This window comes from Silurus meridionalis, chromosome 29, assembly GCF_014805685.1.
Source record: "Silurus meridionalis isolate SWU-2019-XX chromosome 29, ASM1480568v1, whole genome shotgun sequence".
Taxonomy (NCBI): domain Eukaryota; kingdom Metazoa; phylum Chordata; class Actinopteri; order Siluriformes; family Siluridae; genus Silurus; species Silurus meridionalis.
In genome coordinates, this window is record NC_060912.1 from 315,652 (window position 1) to 329,775 (window position 14,124).

Consider the following 14,124-nt stretch of genomic DNA (forward strand, 5'->3'; position numbering starts at 1 on the left):
TGGTGTGGCAGATCACCTGGTGTGTGGCAGATCTCCTGGTGTGGCAGATCACCTGGTGTGGCAGATCTCCTGGTGTGGCAGATCACCTGGTGTGTGCAGATCTCCTGGTGTGGCAGATCACCTGGTGTGTGGCAGATCACCTGGTGTGTAGCAGATCTCCTGGTGTGTAGCAGATCACCTGGTGTGGCAGATCACCTGGTGTGGCAGATCACCTGGTGTGTGGCAGATCACCTGGTGTGTGGCAGATCACCTGGTGTGGCAGATCACCTGTGTGGCAGATCACCTGGTGTGTGGCAGATCACCTGGTGTGGCAGATCTCCTGGTTTGTGGCAGATCACCTGGTGTGTAGCAGATCACCTGGTGTGTGGCAGATCACCTGATGTGTAGTAGATCACCTGGTGTGTAGCAGATCTCCTGGTGTGTGGCAGATCTCCTGGTGTGGCAGATCACCTGGTGTGTGGCAGATCACCTGGTGTAGCAGATCACCTGGTGTGTGGCAGATCTCCGGTGTGTGGCAGATCACCTGGTGTGTGGCAGATCACCTGGTGTGTGGCAGATCACCTGGTGTGTGCAGATCTCCTGGTGTGGCAGATCACCTGGTGTGTGGCAGATCACCTGTGTGGCAGATCTCCTGGTGTGGCAGATCTCCTGGTGTGGCAGATCACCTGTGTGTGGCAGATCACCTGTGTGGCAGATCTCCTGTGTGTGGCAGATCACCTGGTGTGTAGCAGATCACCTGGTGTGTGGCAGATCACCTGGTGTGTGGCAGATCACCTGGTGTGTGGCAGATCTCCTGGTGTGTAGCAGATCACTTGGTGTGTGGCAGATGACCTGGTGTGTAGCAGATCACCTGGTGTGTGGCAGATCTCCTGGTGTGTAGCAGATCACCTGGTGTGTGGCAGATCACCTGGTGTGTAGCAGATCACCTGGTGTGTGGCAGATCACCTGATGTGTAGTAGATCACCTGGTGTGTAGCAGATCACCTGGAGAAGTGTGGGACAACAGGGTGCAATATAACTGGGTTGTTTGTTTGTTTGTTTGTTTGTGTGTTCATTTATTCGTTTGTTTGTGTCTAAGCCCCAGTACGCCACATTTTCTCCTGTGATTGAGTCGCGTCTGCCACCTGGTGGAGAGTGTGTTTATTTCCTTCTATGTGAAAAGTGTGTTATTGCACCGTGAGCGTTAATAAAGTCAAAAGAAGCCACAGTTGCATTCAGTTACAGGTGAAATCCACCTCCAACCTCATCTCTCACAACCTCATCTCACCTCCAACCTCATCTCTCCACAACCTCATCTCACCTCCAACCCCATCTCACCTCCAACCTCATCTCACCTCCAACCTCATCTCTCCTCCAACCTCATCTCTCCACAACCTCATCTCTCCTCCAACCTCATCTCTTCTCTTTTAATACAAATATGTGTTGTTTTTCCTGATTTGTCTCTGAGGTCGGAATAGAGGACATATTCTGAGACCAATGAACAAGAGAGATTGTGATTTCTGCTGGACATCAAAAACAAACCCTATACAATATTATTTAATACTTTAATCTTTAATTTATGTCCAAATGATGCACTTTTTTTCTTTAGTTTTGCTTTAACTGTTTTTAGCCACTAGAGGGCAGTAGTAGCTGAAAAATAAACTCATGCTTTTTCTAATTAATTTAAAACAAAAGTAAATCAGCGGGCACCACACACACACACACACACACACACACACACACACACACACACACACACACACATCTTATGTAATGTCTTTCCTAATCCACCTACTGACATATTTCTGAGAGGAGGGAAGAAACCAGTGAACCCAGAGGGATCCTTTATGAACATTGGGAGAACATGTACAAAAACTCCACACAGACTGGTTGAACTGGTTACAAAAAATATTTAAATTATCTATAATTGCATTTAAATTGCTTTATGGGATCCGATTCGAATCAAAAGTAGACGTTGAATCGAGTAGGTTTGTATGGAAGAGATTTTCCTTTGTTTTGTGCGAATGTTGAAGTCTTGTGAGGAACCTTGAGGAGAGCTTTTTACAGGAAGAAGAGTCAGTGTTGTTCCATTCACTGGTGATGATCTTCATACAGTAAATGAGGAGGAAACCAGTGAAACCAGACATGGAGAATTTTAAATCTGAATCATGCTCATGATGTTAGAATAATATTGTGAATTTCTCCATTTCTTTCCTTTCCAGCAGAAGTAAACGAGTGAATGGAGACAAAGGAGGGTCTCAGGAGTGCATCTGTTTCATTCCTTTATACTGTGCATTTTGGCACGTTTTTCTGCCCCAGGCATGTACAATACATGATTATTTACACGTGAGAAAGTTCAGAGTGTAACCCCTTTGTTTTAAGGATCTTAAGGATAAGAACTCTTAAGGAACACTGTTTTTTAAAGGACGTGGACTCTGGTAAAGGACACTGCGTCCTTTAAACCACTCCGGCGTTTATCTGTAGAAATCTGCACAGACCTGAACAAATAGAAAGAAAAGTTTCTACCGTTCAGTCGGTTTCCTCCCACTGGTGTCTGACTATAAATATTCCATTAAAATGCCACGTTTTGTGTTTGACTGCTGCAGAAATTCCTGTGTACAGATTTAAAGTTCAGTTATCCAGGAGATCAGATTCCCGTGTGTTGAATGAGCCGCAGCAGGTGAACGATATGAGCGCAGTGTAATTTATTAAACAAGAAAAAATTCATCAGAAACAATAAAAAAACACCAAGTGTGAGAATAAAACAAAAAAAATCGAATATTTAATCAAACCATTAAACTACAAATACGTTTTTATATTCACAAGAAACAAATATGAACTCGTCGATGCAGAGATTTTGTGTGATTCTGATGAATGAGTTCAGTTTCACTTCATTTCTACATAAAGGAATTAAAGGATTTTTTTAGCTTTAAAATTGTGCTTTTGCTAAAAATAGTGTCTTTTATATTAATGTAGAATTATAACTTTTTTGTCTTTAGACTTTAATGTAAAAAATGTGAGAGATGAAAGGATTTCTTCTTCTTCTTCTTCTTCCTCTTCCTTTTCCTCTTTTCTTCTTCCTCTTCTTCTTCTTCTTCCTCCTCTTCTTCTTCATAGTGTTCTATTTCAGCAGGATGAAGTTCCCTCTACATCCACACTGTTCAGGAACACTTTGAGGAACATGACATGTTTATGACTCGACCTGATTGGTTTTTGGTTTAATGTTTTATACTAAAGTCTGGTTGAGTTCTTGAATCTGATTGGTCAGATGTTTAATTACTGTTGTGTAACTGTAGTTCCTGCAGCTTCTTCACAGAAACCCACAGAAAAATCAACTGAACAAGTTAAAACTTTATAAAAAAGAAAAGAATTGTGCTGTTGTGAATGTCGAGATGTTTGTGTGTAAATGAGGTTTATGAAATCTTTTCCATTTCTGCTCCTGTTACTGGAAGGATCCAGATTTTCTTAGAACCTCGAACAGTTTCATGAGGAACGAGGAGCAATCAAAACAGGATCATTTTGAAGTGTGTGGAATCTCAGGAGGTGAATATTGAAGAAAGAGAGGATCCTTCTCAGCTCATGGAGGTTATATTTGGTTATAAAGCTGCTATTATTATGATTTTTCTTACGTCAGGTTTGTTTTATTTCGATGAGGGAATAATCACGACTGCTGGTGAATCTGCAGCTTTATCAGTTTCTACATCATTTCCAGTCTAAATTACAGCTTCATTTTTATGCAGAAAGACAAAGAGAATTATATCACCTGCATCTGGTGCACATTCCTGGTCTGAACGTTGAGGTGTATTGTTGAAGAATCATTCCAGCCTTATCAGGGAACTGTTTAGTGTAAACAATGCATTCCTTTGAGTCGGAGCGATGTGGGTTATTTGGAACATCACAAGGCTCCTAAAACACCTTCTCTTTCACTTATTCACAGAGGAATGTGTTTTAACAAAAGCTGTGTGTCAAATGATCTCCTGTACATTTAGATCCACATGGGAGTCTGACCTGAGGAAGACTGAACCTCCTGTGCATACGCTTTTGTCTCTCAAAACCCTTTCCATTCTTCATGGAGAAACAGCAGATAGTGTTTTATATTCAGTCCAGGTTTTTTTCACTTCATAATTATTACAAACAAGTAGAACTCGACCCCAATGGCGTCAGTGCAGAACCTCTGCCGCCTACAAGTCTCGTCCCTCTTCTTTCACTTTTTTATGCTCGAAATACCTTTTGCATTTACTTTAAACAGGAAGGAAGTTATCAAAGAAAATCTCTCAGACATTTGACCTTGCTGTGATTTTCTCCTGTTTGGACTGATTCCAATTACACAAACACATACAGCTTCACCTGCAACTGCTAAACCACCAACATCTACATGGGATTTAAAGATGTTCAGTGGGATTGAGAAGATCCACACAATTCACATCAAGATGTATTCTAGCAGAGCCGATCCATGTGCATGCACGTGGTGTGTGGAGATAGGAAGAACAAACCCGAAGGTACAGGTTCTTCAGAATATAGACTGAGCTCAGGATTACATCATGGACCTCTCTGTCTCATCAAACCACCCTGAGATGAGCATCATGTCCAGGGTCAGGTTTTATTTTTACACTATCTAATGACTGAGGAATGAACCTGAGACAACAATCATGGAAAAAAACAACTACATTAAAAAAGGAAAAATCACCACAATAGAATTGTTTATTTTTGACCACACTGTGACCTTCAGTGAAGAGATTATTCACCCACTCGCAGTGATAAGACGCTTTACACGAGGAAAGAGTGAACAGTGATGATTACGCTTTAGAGAAGGAGGAACACTGCTGCTCTTTAAACGCGTGGGATGGAGATACAGATGAAGCAACAAAACTGACGACAGAGAACCACTGCGTTAAGTCACTGTTCACTCGGAGAACCACATGACCTGCTAACACATACACACACACACACATTCACACACACACACACACACACACACACACACACACACACACACACAGAGAACCACACATGACCTGCTAACACATACACACACACACATTCACACACACACACACACACACACACACACACACACACACACACACACACACACACAGAGAACCACATGACCTGCTACACACATACACACACACACACACACACACACACACACACACACACACACACAGAGAGACCACATGACCTGCTAACACAAACACACACATTCACACACACACACACACACACACACAGAGAACACACATGACCTGCTAACACAACACACACACACACACACACACACACACACACACACACACACACACACACACACACACACAGAGAACCACATGACCTGCTACACATACACACATTCACACACACACACACACACACACACACACACACACACACATGACCTGCTAACACATACACATACACACACACACACACACACACACACACACACACACACACACACACACACACACACACACACACACACACACACACACACACACACACACACACACACACACACACACACACACAGAGAGAACCACATGACCTGCTAACACAAACACAACACATACACACACACACACACACACACACACACACACACACACACACAGAGAACCACACACGACCTGCTAACACAAACACAACACATACACACACACACACACACACACACACACAGAACCACACAAGACCTGCTAACACAAACACAACACACACACACACACACACACACACACACACACACACACACACACAAAGTATTGTATTGAAAAAGTATTTTAGAGAAGATTTTTACACTTGACTTGTATTTCAGTAATAATTCAATTTTATAATATTTATATATAAATATTTTATTACTCTCTCCACCTAATATTTACACACATCACTGCAGTTACTTTTTCAGCTCAGCATTTATAGTTGAGTTTTTATCGGACCTTCCTGTAGACCCGTGTTTGTGAAGAAAAAGTTTTTATGTCAAACTCAAATAAAGAGCTGATGTTGAGCTCACACTGAAAAGGGGCACATTTCATAACATCCACACCGACGCTGGTGCTACAGCTCACTGGGTTTAAAAAGGTGGATGATACGATGGTCCTGGTGACCAAACACTGAGCCAATGGATGAAATGATGGATGAAATTCTGGTGTCCAGGAACAGAACAGCTGATGATGGTGTTCTCTGGCTGCCTGAGAAGTTAAAGTCAAACTAGCAACCTTCAGATACGTGTAGTGAAGTCGTTCAGGATTCGTTGCTTTTTTTAGTTGATTGTTTTTCTCGTAGTTCTAAATGAGGACTAGTTTTATATACAGATTATTACTAGACGACAGACGTGGTACCAGAGTGCATCTTTTGCACGTGTTGACCCTGTGAAGTTTTTCATCTCACACATTATACTGATCTCCGAGACAGGAAAGTCCTTCTGCTACCTGTGTGGCATCTCAGAGAATGCAGATGATGATGATGATTATTGTAGCACGTGCACGTGCACCTGTGCTGGTACAGCGAGGACGTGCCTGCAGGACGGTGCTCTGGATTACATCACTGTCTCAGACTGATGGAACGTGGAGATAAAGCGCTGCATGGGGCCTCGTGTAGTCTGATAAAGACTGCAGAAGTGTAAGGAACGAGAGCGAGGAAAGATTTTGTGTGAATCGTTGAGCCTCGCTGGAGTTTATGGGTTTATGAGCTGCGCTTGTTTGAATGGTACTGAACTGAACTTCACCAAAGACCAATCGATGGTGTTTTTCACCGAGAGACTGACGACATTAAAACACCTGATTCCAGTGTAAATTATCACTGTGCAGAACTGATGTTTTGGGGATGTTCTGTAAATTCCAGTGGTTGACTGATAAGATCATAAATAAGCAGCTGGATAATTGTACGATGCAGTGGAGTCCAAAATCTGAGCTACAATCAAAATCTGGGCTTTTTATAGATTTATATAGATTCTTTTTCAGGAAATAAACAGAATTTTGTAAAAATGTTACATAAATGTTAATATATTGAATATTTAATAGCTGCAATATTTTAAGGTTTGAATGGTTGAAGTAAAATTAAATCAGTATTTATCTGGCTGAATACTATTTGTCTTTGCTTTGATTGCAATTAAAATTATTTTATTTGAAGTATAATTTTTTTTTTTTACTTTTTTTAATGTATTTTTGTGTGAACAAACAATAATCCAGTCCTCTGAATAAGCCGAAAGTCATTCCATCCTTTTTTGGTTTTTGACTCTCGTCTAGCCTGCTATTCCATGAGCACATATTGACTGGTATTTCTACTCCATTGTGAGGTCATGAATATTCTATATTTTCTCCTCAGCTGCTGTCGCTTTACAGCTGCGAGACATTTCGATGGCATGATGTCATAAACACTCGTGCAGCCACAGGTCAGGGACAGATATTCTCTGCTGTACGCTGATTCAAAACCCAATAGCACCATGATGACCTTGAAGACGACCTTACAGCACAGACAGATTTGATTGACACAGCTCATGAGACAGACCAAAGATTTTGTGACATGAAAGCAAAGGCAGTGTGTATGTTTACTGACTGACAGGTGAATAAAGCGTTCGAGCGTCTGAATGCGTGACACATGCACGTGTTCATGCCTGACGCTCTCAGTACGAGGGAGATGACAAACAGCTGGCTCATGGTCTTACAATAGCACAAATACCAGCGTAATTAAACCATTTCAGGTTCCTGACAGTCTACAGTGGTCCTGCCGAATGATGGTGGTGATGACGTAGATCTAAACTTGCGTACTTCTGAATATGAAAGGAAATGTTTTATTAATCCCCCCTGCAGCTCCATCTATTTAATACCAGTCTTAATAATACACAAGGTTTCAAATAAAAGCAGTGTTTTGTCTCTTTTTTATATTTATTTATATAATTGTACACATGTACAGCTTTCACTGTATTTCAACATTTATCAGTGATCCTCATTTCTTTTGCTCTGCATTTTGTTCAGTTCTCAAAATCATACATTAAATAATAATAATTAAATAATAATAATTAAATAATAATAATAATAATAATAATAATAATAATAATAATAATAATAATAATAATAATACATTTGTGCCACATTTCATTTCAACATTATTTATAATTTTTTATAACTTTTATAAAAACATTTTTTTTATAAAATTTTAATCCTTTTTCTCACATGAAACATTTTTATAAAGAATGTTTTTTAATTCTCAGGTATAATATTTTATCCTTTTATTTACTGTCCTGGTGTTTGTTGTATATAAACACATGAACAATCTATTCTTAATTTATTAACATTTTGGTTTAAAAATGGAAAACATTGATAAATAACTAATGTATTTAATTATGACAATAACACAAAAATATTACATTAAATCTCTGATTATATATGATTTTAGTTTAAGAAAAGGTTAACATGTGCTCCTGAATCAGCTGCTCTTCCTCCTTGTCATGTTGGTCTTTTTCTCTACAGAAAACTGGACTCGTGTCCCACTGCTTTATGCCACAATATGCATTTTTATCTGTACAGTGTTTGTTCTTCCACGTGCAGAACAGGATGCATCTTCAGGCTGTCATGGAAAATGATAAAATGTTGTGTGTGTTGGAGGAATTCTGTACTGAACTGTGGAAAACAGGTCCAAAATTAGAAGTCTGGAGATTGTCCCATGCTGACTACAGCGGGTTCTGGCAGCAGTTCAGCAATGCAGTAAAACTGCATTTTTCATTCGAAGAAAAGGCGTCTACTGTTCTGTAATACTTCTTGATTCCTTGCATCACACAAGTCAGGTATGTGTCTAAATTGTGTATTTATAATAATATAACAGCATGTAGCAGTGACAATAAAGTAGATCTGGAGCTACTGAATATGAGAAAGAGGGATGAAGATTTTCCATCACATACTGAACATTACATTCTGTTCTTATCACCATATTTCAGGATCTCAGATGGTTTTTACACAATTCTGCATCCAAAGACATTGTTGTGAGTAAAACCTCAGGAGATCATCATTTTTTGAAATACTGAAACGTTACTGCGTGACTTCACATTAAACAGCAGGATGCAGTGTGGAAAATACCAGTGAGGCAACAAACCTGATAATGAGTCATTTGTTTTTGGACATTTCAGATTTAAGGGCAGTGAGAGAATGCTGTGAGAGAATGCAGTAAGAGAATGCAGTGAGAGAATGCAGTAAGAGAATGCAGTGAGAGAATGCAGTAAGAGAATGCAGTAAGAGAATCCAGTGAGAGAATGCAGTGAGAGAATGCTGTGAGAGAATGCAGTAAGAGAATGCAGTGAGAGAATGCAGTAAGAGAATGCAGTGAGAGAATGCTGTGAGAGAATGCAGTAAGAGAATGCAGTGAGAGAATGCAGTGAGAGAATGCAGTGAGAGAATGCAGTGAGAGAATGCAGTGAGAGAATGATTCCAGTGATTATTCCTGTTGGAGAAACTTTTATTCAGAATCCAGAAACTGGACCTGCTCTATAAAATGAATGAATCATGTAGCAGTTATTGTGGTTATCAGTGGATTCATTCAGTGCTAAAGATGGTTGTCATAGTTTGCACAGGTAAGAAGACGACCTGGGAAGTGTGTGATGAGATGCTAGACGATGACTAACACTGTTCTAACCCTGGGTGTGGAACCACCATCCTGCCACCTGAGACGTTACCAGCATGTAACAAACCTGAACCAACATGTAAGAAGATAAAAGATTGAGAGAGTTCATCTCAGGGTCTCTGACATCACTGACATCAGTACAGAGGTGTTTCTGAGCAGGTAATGTTCAGCTGATGATGATGATGATGATGATGAATGTAAATAAATGTGGATGTGATTCAGGAAAACAGAAGATTCACAGTAAATCTGTTTGATAATCCTGGTTTTCACACCACTAATAAACACAACACTCTCATCTATTATTTTTAAATGTAAAGAACATTCTCTTTTCATCTTCCACACAAAACCACAAAGAGACGAACAGCACCGGCGCCTAACGACCCGAGACCCATAACAATAGCGTACGATTGTAAAGAGACACACGTCCTTGTGTTTTCTTTACAAAATCACCCAAACATTAAACCATTATGTCTCCACTAATTAAGGAAATTCTACATTGAGAGAATTCCAGGTCATCTCCATTGTCCTTCAATAGTAAAGCACAGCCTGGTTCCTCATGGTTCCACTCGAGCTCTCATCCATAAAGTCTTCTGAAGCATCAACACGCTTCTTTGTCCTGGTGGAATGGATTTTCTCCGGTTGTCTGAACAGGTTAAGGCGCTTGTTTTCTTCAGATCCACACTTCAGGGTTTAAGTGTCGTAGTGATTTTAAAAACTGATCTATTTATACTTCTGTTTTTCAATAGAGATAAAAGAGTTTTACTGTAAGTCACGTTTCCTTTCAGGTCATTTAAGGGTTTTTTTTCAGCAGGGAAAATCCCTTTTCAGCTCAGATACAAAAAAAATGTAATCGGTAGATCAGCGTCTACACCGAGACCATTTTGGAAAGTTGTTAAGGTGCTTTAGAACTTAGAGGAAAAGCTTTCGGTTTTTATTCTATTTTGTTTGTTTGGGTTTGTTGTTTTTTCAGGTTTGTTTTTGCTCGACTGCAACAACCGAAAGCCCTGAACACTTTCTCACCGTCTTTGTTTTTGCAATATGGAGATCTCAGTAGATAGTGAAACCTTTTCATCCAAACATTCCCTCAATCTCACTTATGAACCTTGGTGTGACTTCTAATGAAGAACCTGCAGAGGAACACTGTGTGATGCAGTTCGACTTCTGGAAGAATGTGAGTTTGTGATAGGTAAAAAAAAAAATAAAGAAAGAAGCGTTTTGGGGAAGAACTTTCTGTTTAAGAGTGGAAATGCAGATTTTAGATTCAGAATTTCTAAAGTAAGAAAAATGATCTTTTAAAAATTTGAGTTTAAATCAGTGTTTTATTTCACTTGTTTATAAATGTATTTAGGGTAGCAGTGCAGCGGCTGGTGCTGAGGCCTTGTGTCATCATGGTAACCAGTCGGATGCTGAGCTTGCATTTGTTTGCATGTTGGGTTTTACATTTCATCTCCTCTATCAATTTCTTGTTCTTGGATTGGCTGCACTGCACATCTGCACATCTGCACATCTGCACATCTGCACAAAAATCTTGTTCCATAATGTTTCCCAGTGGTCTAATCGGTTCTTCAGTTCCTGAGTGTATCCAGTAGTTTGCATGTTGAGGAAAACCTTCTGTATTTACATTGATGTAGTGCACATGAAGGCATCTCTTGATTGTAGATGTGGAAAATGATACACCTCCAAAGTGTTCTTCACTTGTTCTTCACTTGGGTAGAGGTTTTTACTTTTTTGTGATTATTCACTTTAGTGTTTTTTTTTGGTCCAGCAGCTCTTCTTTCTTTCAATCTTTTGGCTTCTCCCATTAGGGGTCGCCACAGCGGATCATCCACATGTTTGATTTGGCACATGTTTTTATGCTGGATGCCCTTCCTAACGCAACCCTCCCCATTTATCCGGGCTTGGGACCGGCACTAACAGTGCACTGGCTTGTGCAACCCTAATGGCTGGGGTTGGGGTCCAGCAGCTCTTCTGTGATCTCAATAAAAAAGTACCAAATGATTGATTAGTCCAGTCCTACAGGTTCTGCTCTCTCTGATAGTTCTGCTTTGGGTTGTTTTTTTCAGCCCAGCGATGGCCTCCTTCTCTCACACTGCAGTGTTTTTCTACCTTGAGTGCTCTGCTCCTGAGACTCCATGGACCAGAGTAAAGATGTTATGGAGCGGAATGAATGACAGGAAGTTGTTGAAGGTAAAATAGAAATGATTTGGTGAAGAGACACAGCAAGGATCTGTGCAGCTGAAAAAACATTCTCCACAGTTTTAGTAATAAACTGTAAATCATCCTGCTGTTCTGGAGATGTTTGTGTGGATTATAAACCACTTCACAAATGGTTTGTATTTTAATCTCTTTGTTGGTTAGTTATCAAGGCGGAGGTTTATATCTGTATTATACCCAGCAGGTCCACACCTTCCAAAACATGACCTTTCAACAATCAAACATTTTGTTATTCAGTGGCCGGAGTAATAATAAATCTGGTCATTTATCAACCTCTGAAGCTGAAACCTATAAAACATGACCTATGTGTTTGAAACGCATTAAACAAACATCGGCTTAGAGCTTCGATCAAAGTTGTGGAACAGAGATTGGATTCCAACAAAGTTCCTTCATCCACTGAAACCATTTTCTATTCCTGACCTGCTGTGGTTGTTCCTATCTCCAGTTTCTAAAAACATCTGGGCAGTGGAACGACCCCCCCACCCCCACCCCCTGCTTCCTGCTCAGTGGCGACGCTACGTCTTACAGACACAACACAAACAAAGCTGACTCCTACACTCCTAACCGTGCGTGTGTGTGTGTGTGTGTGTGTGTGTGTGTGTGTGTGTGTGTGTGTGTGTGTGTGTGTGTGTGTGTGTGTGTGTGTGTGTGTAGGACGCATGCCACAGCAGACGTAATGAAGTAGAGAAGTGTGACCGATAATGCTGCGCGTGTGTGTGCCCGAGTGTGTGTGCGCATGTGTGTGTGTGTGTGTGTGTGTGTGTGTGTGTGTGTGTGTGTGTACACTTTTAATATTTGTGTATATATTGTACATATTATAATTTTACATAGGAAATATATTCAATCAAACAATTTACAGTATTTTATTGTAATGAAGCTCATAATCTCATCACTTTATTCAGAAAATCTTATTCAGTGAGTGTGTGTGTGGTGTGAGTGTGAGTGGTGTGGTGTAGTGTGGTGTAGTGTGAGTGGTGTGGTGTGGTGTGGTGTGGTGTGTAGTGTAGTGTGGTGTGGTGTGGTGTAGTGTGGTGAGTGGTGTGAGTGTGGTGTGGTGGTGTGGTGTAGTGTGGTGTAGTGTGGTGTGGTGTGGTGTGGTGTGGTGTGGTGTAGTGTGGTGTGTAGTGTGGTGTGGTGTGGTGTGAGGTGTGGTGTGGTGTAGTGTGGTGTGGTGTGGTGTGGTGTGGTGTAGTGTGAGTGTGGTGTGGTGTAGTGTGGTGTAGTGTGTAGTGTGGTGTGGTGTGGTGGTGTAGTGTAGTGTGAGTGTGTGGTGTGAGTGTGGTGTAGTGTGGTGTAGTGTGGTGTAGTGGTGTGGTGTGGTGTGGTGTAGTGTGGTGTGTAGTGTGGTGTGGTGTGGTGTGGTGTAGTGTAGTGTGGTGTGGTGTGTGTGTGTGTGTAGTGTGGTGTGTGTGGTGTAGTGGTGTGTAGTGTGGTGTGGTGTGGTGTAGTGTAGTGTGGTGTAGTGTAGTGTGGTGTAGTGGTGTGTAGTGTGGTGTAGTGTGGTGTGGTGTGGTGTAGTGTGGTGTGGTGTAGTGTGGTGTGAGTGTGTAGTGTAGTGTGGTGTGTGGTGTAGTGTAGTGTGGTGTAGTGTGGTGTAGTGTGGTGTGGTGTAGTGTAGTGTGGTGAGTGTGGTGTGGTGTAGTAGTGTGGTGTGGTGTGGTGTGGTGTAGTGTGTGTAGTGAGTGTGGTGTAGTGTAGTGTGGTGTAGTGTGGTGTGGTGTAGTGTGGTGTGTGGTGTGGTGTAGTGTAGTGTGGTGTGGTGTGGTGTAGTGTGGTGTAGTGTGGTGTGGTGTGGTGTGTGAGTGTGGTGTGAGTGTAGTGGTGTGTGGTGTGGTGTAGTGTAGTGTGGTGTAGTGAGTGTGGTGTGTGTAGTGGTGTGGTGTAGTGTGAGTGTGTGGTGTAGTGTGTGTAGTGAGTGTGGTGTGGTGTAGTGTGGTGTGGTGTGTGTGAGTGTAGTGTGTGTAGTGAGTGTAGTGTAGTGGTGTGGTGTGTAGTGTAGTGTGGAGTGTAGTGTAGTGTGGTGTAGTGTGTGGTGTGGTGAGGTGTGGTGTGGTGTAGTGTGGTGAGTGTGTGTGGTGGTGTGGTGTGGTGTGAGTGTGGTGTAGTGTGGTGTAGTGTGGTGTAGTGTAGTGAGGTGTGGTGTAGTGTGGTGAGGTGTAGTGTGAGTGGTGAGTGTAGTGAGTGTGAGTGTGGTGTGAGTGTGAGTGGTGTGGTGGTGTAGTGTGTGGTGAGTGTGGTGTGGTGTGGTGTGTGTGTGGTGTGGTGTGGTGTGGTGTGGTGTAGTGTGTGGTGAGTGTGTGGTGTAGTGTAGTGTGTG

At 41.4% G+C, this 14,124-nt stretch overlaps 1 long non-coding RNA gene across 1 annotated transcript; it reads left to right on the forward strand.

Annotated features, from left to right (window-relative positions):
• Positions 1–8,712: 8,712 nt before the first annotated feature.
• On the forward strand, positions 8,713–12,510 carry LOC124382124. Its single transcript, XR_006924983.1, has 4 exons — positions 8,713–8,763; positions 8,914–8,958; positions 9,535–9,752; positions 11,657–12,510. It is a non-coding gene; the product is annotated as an uncharacterized LOC124382124 (long non-coding RNA).
• Positions 12,511–14,124: the final 1,614 nt, after the last annotated feature.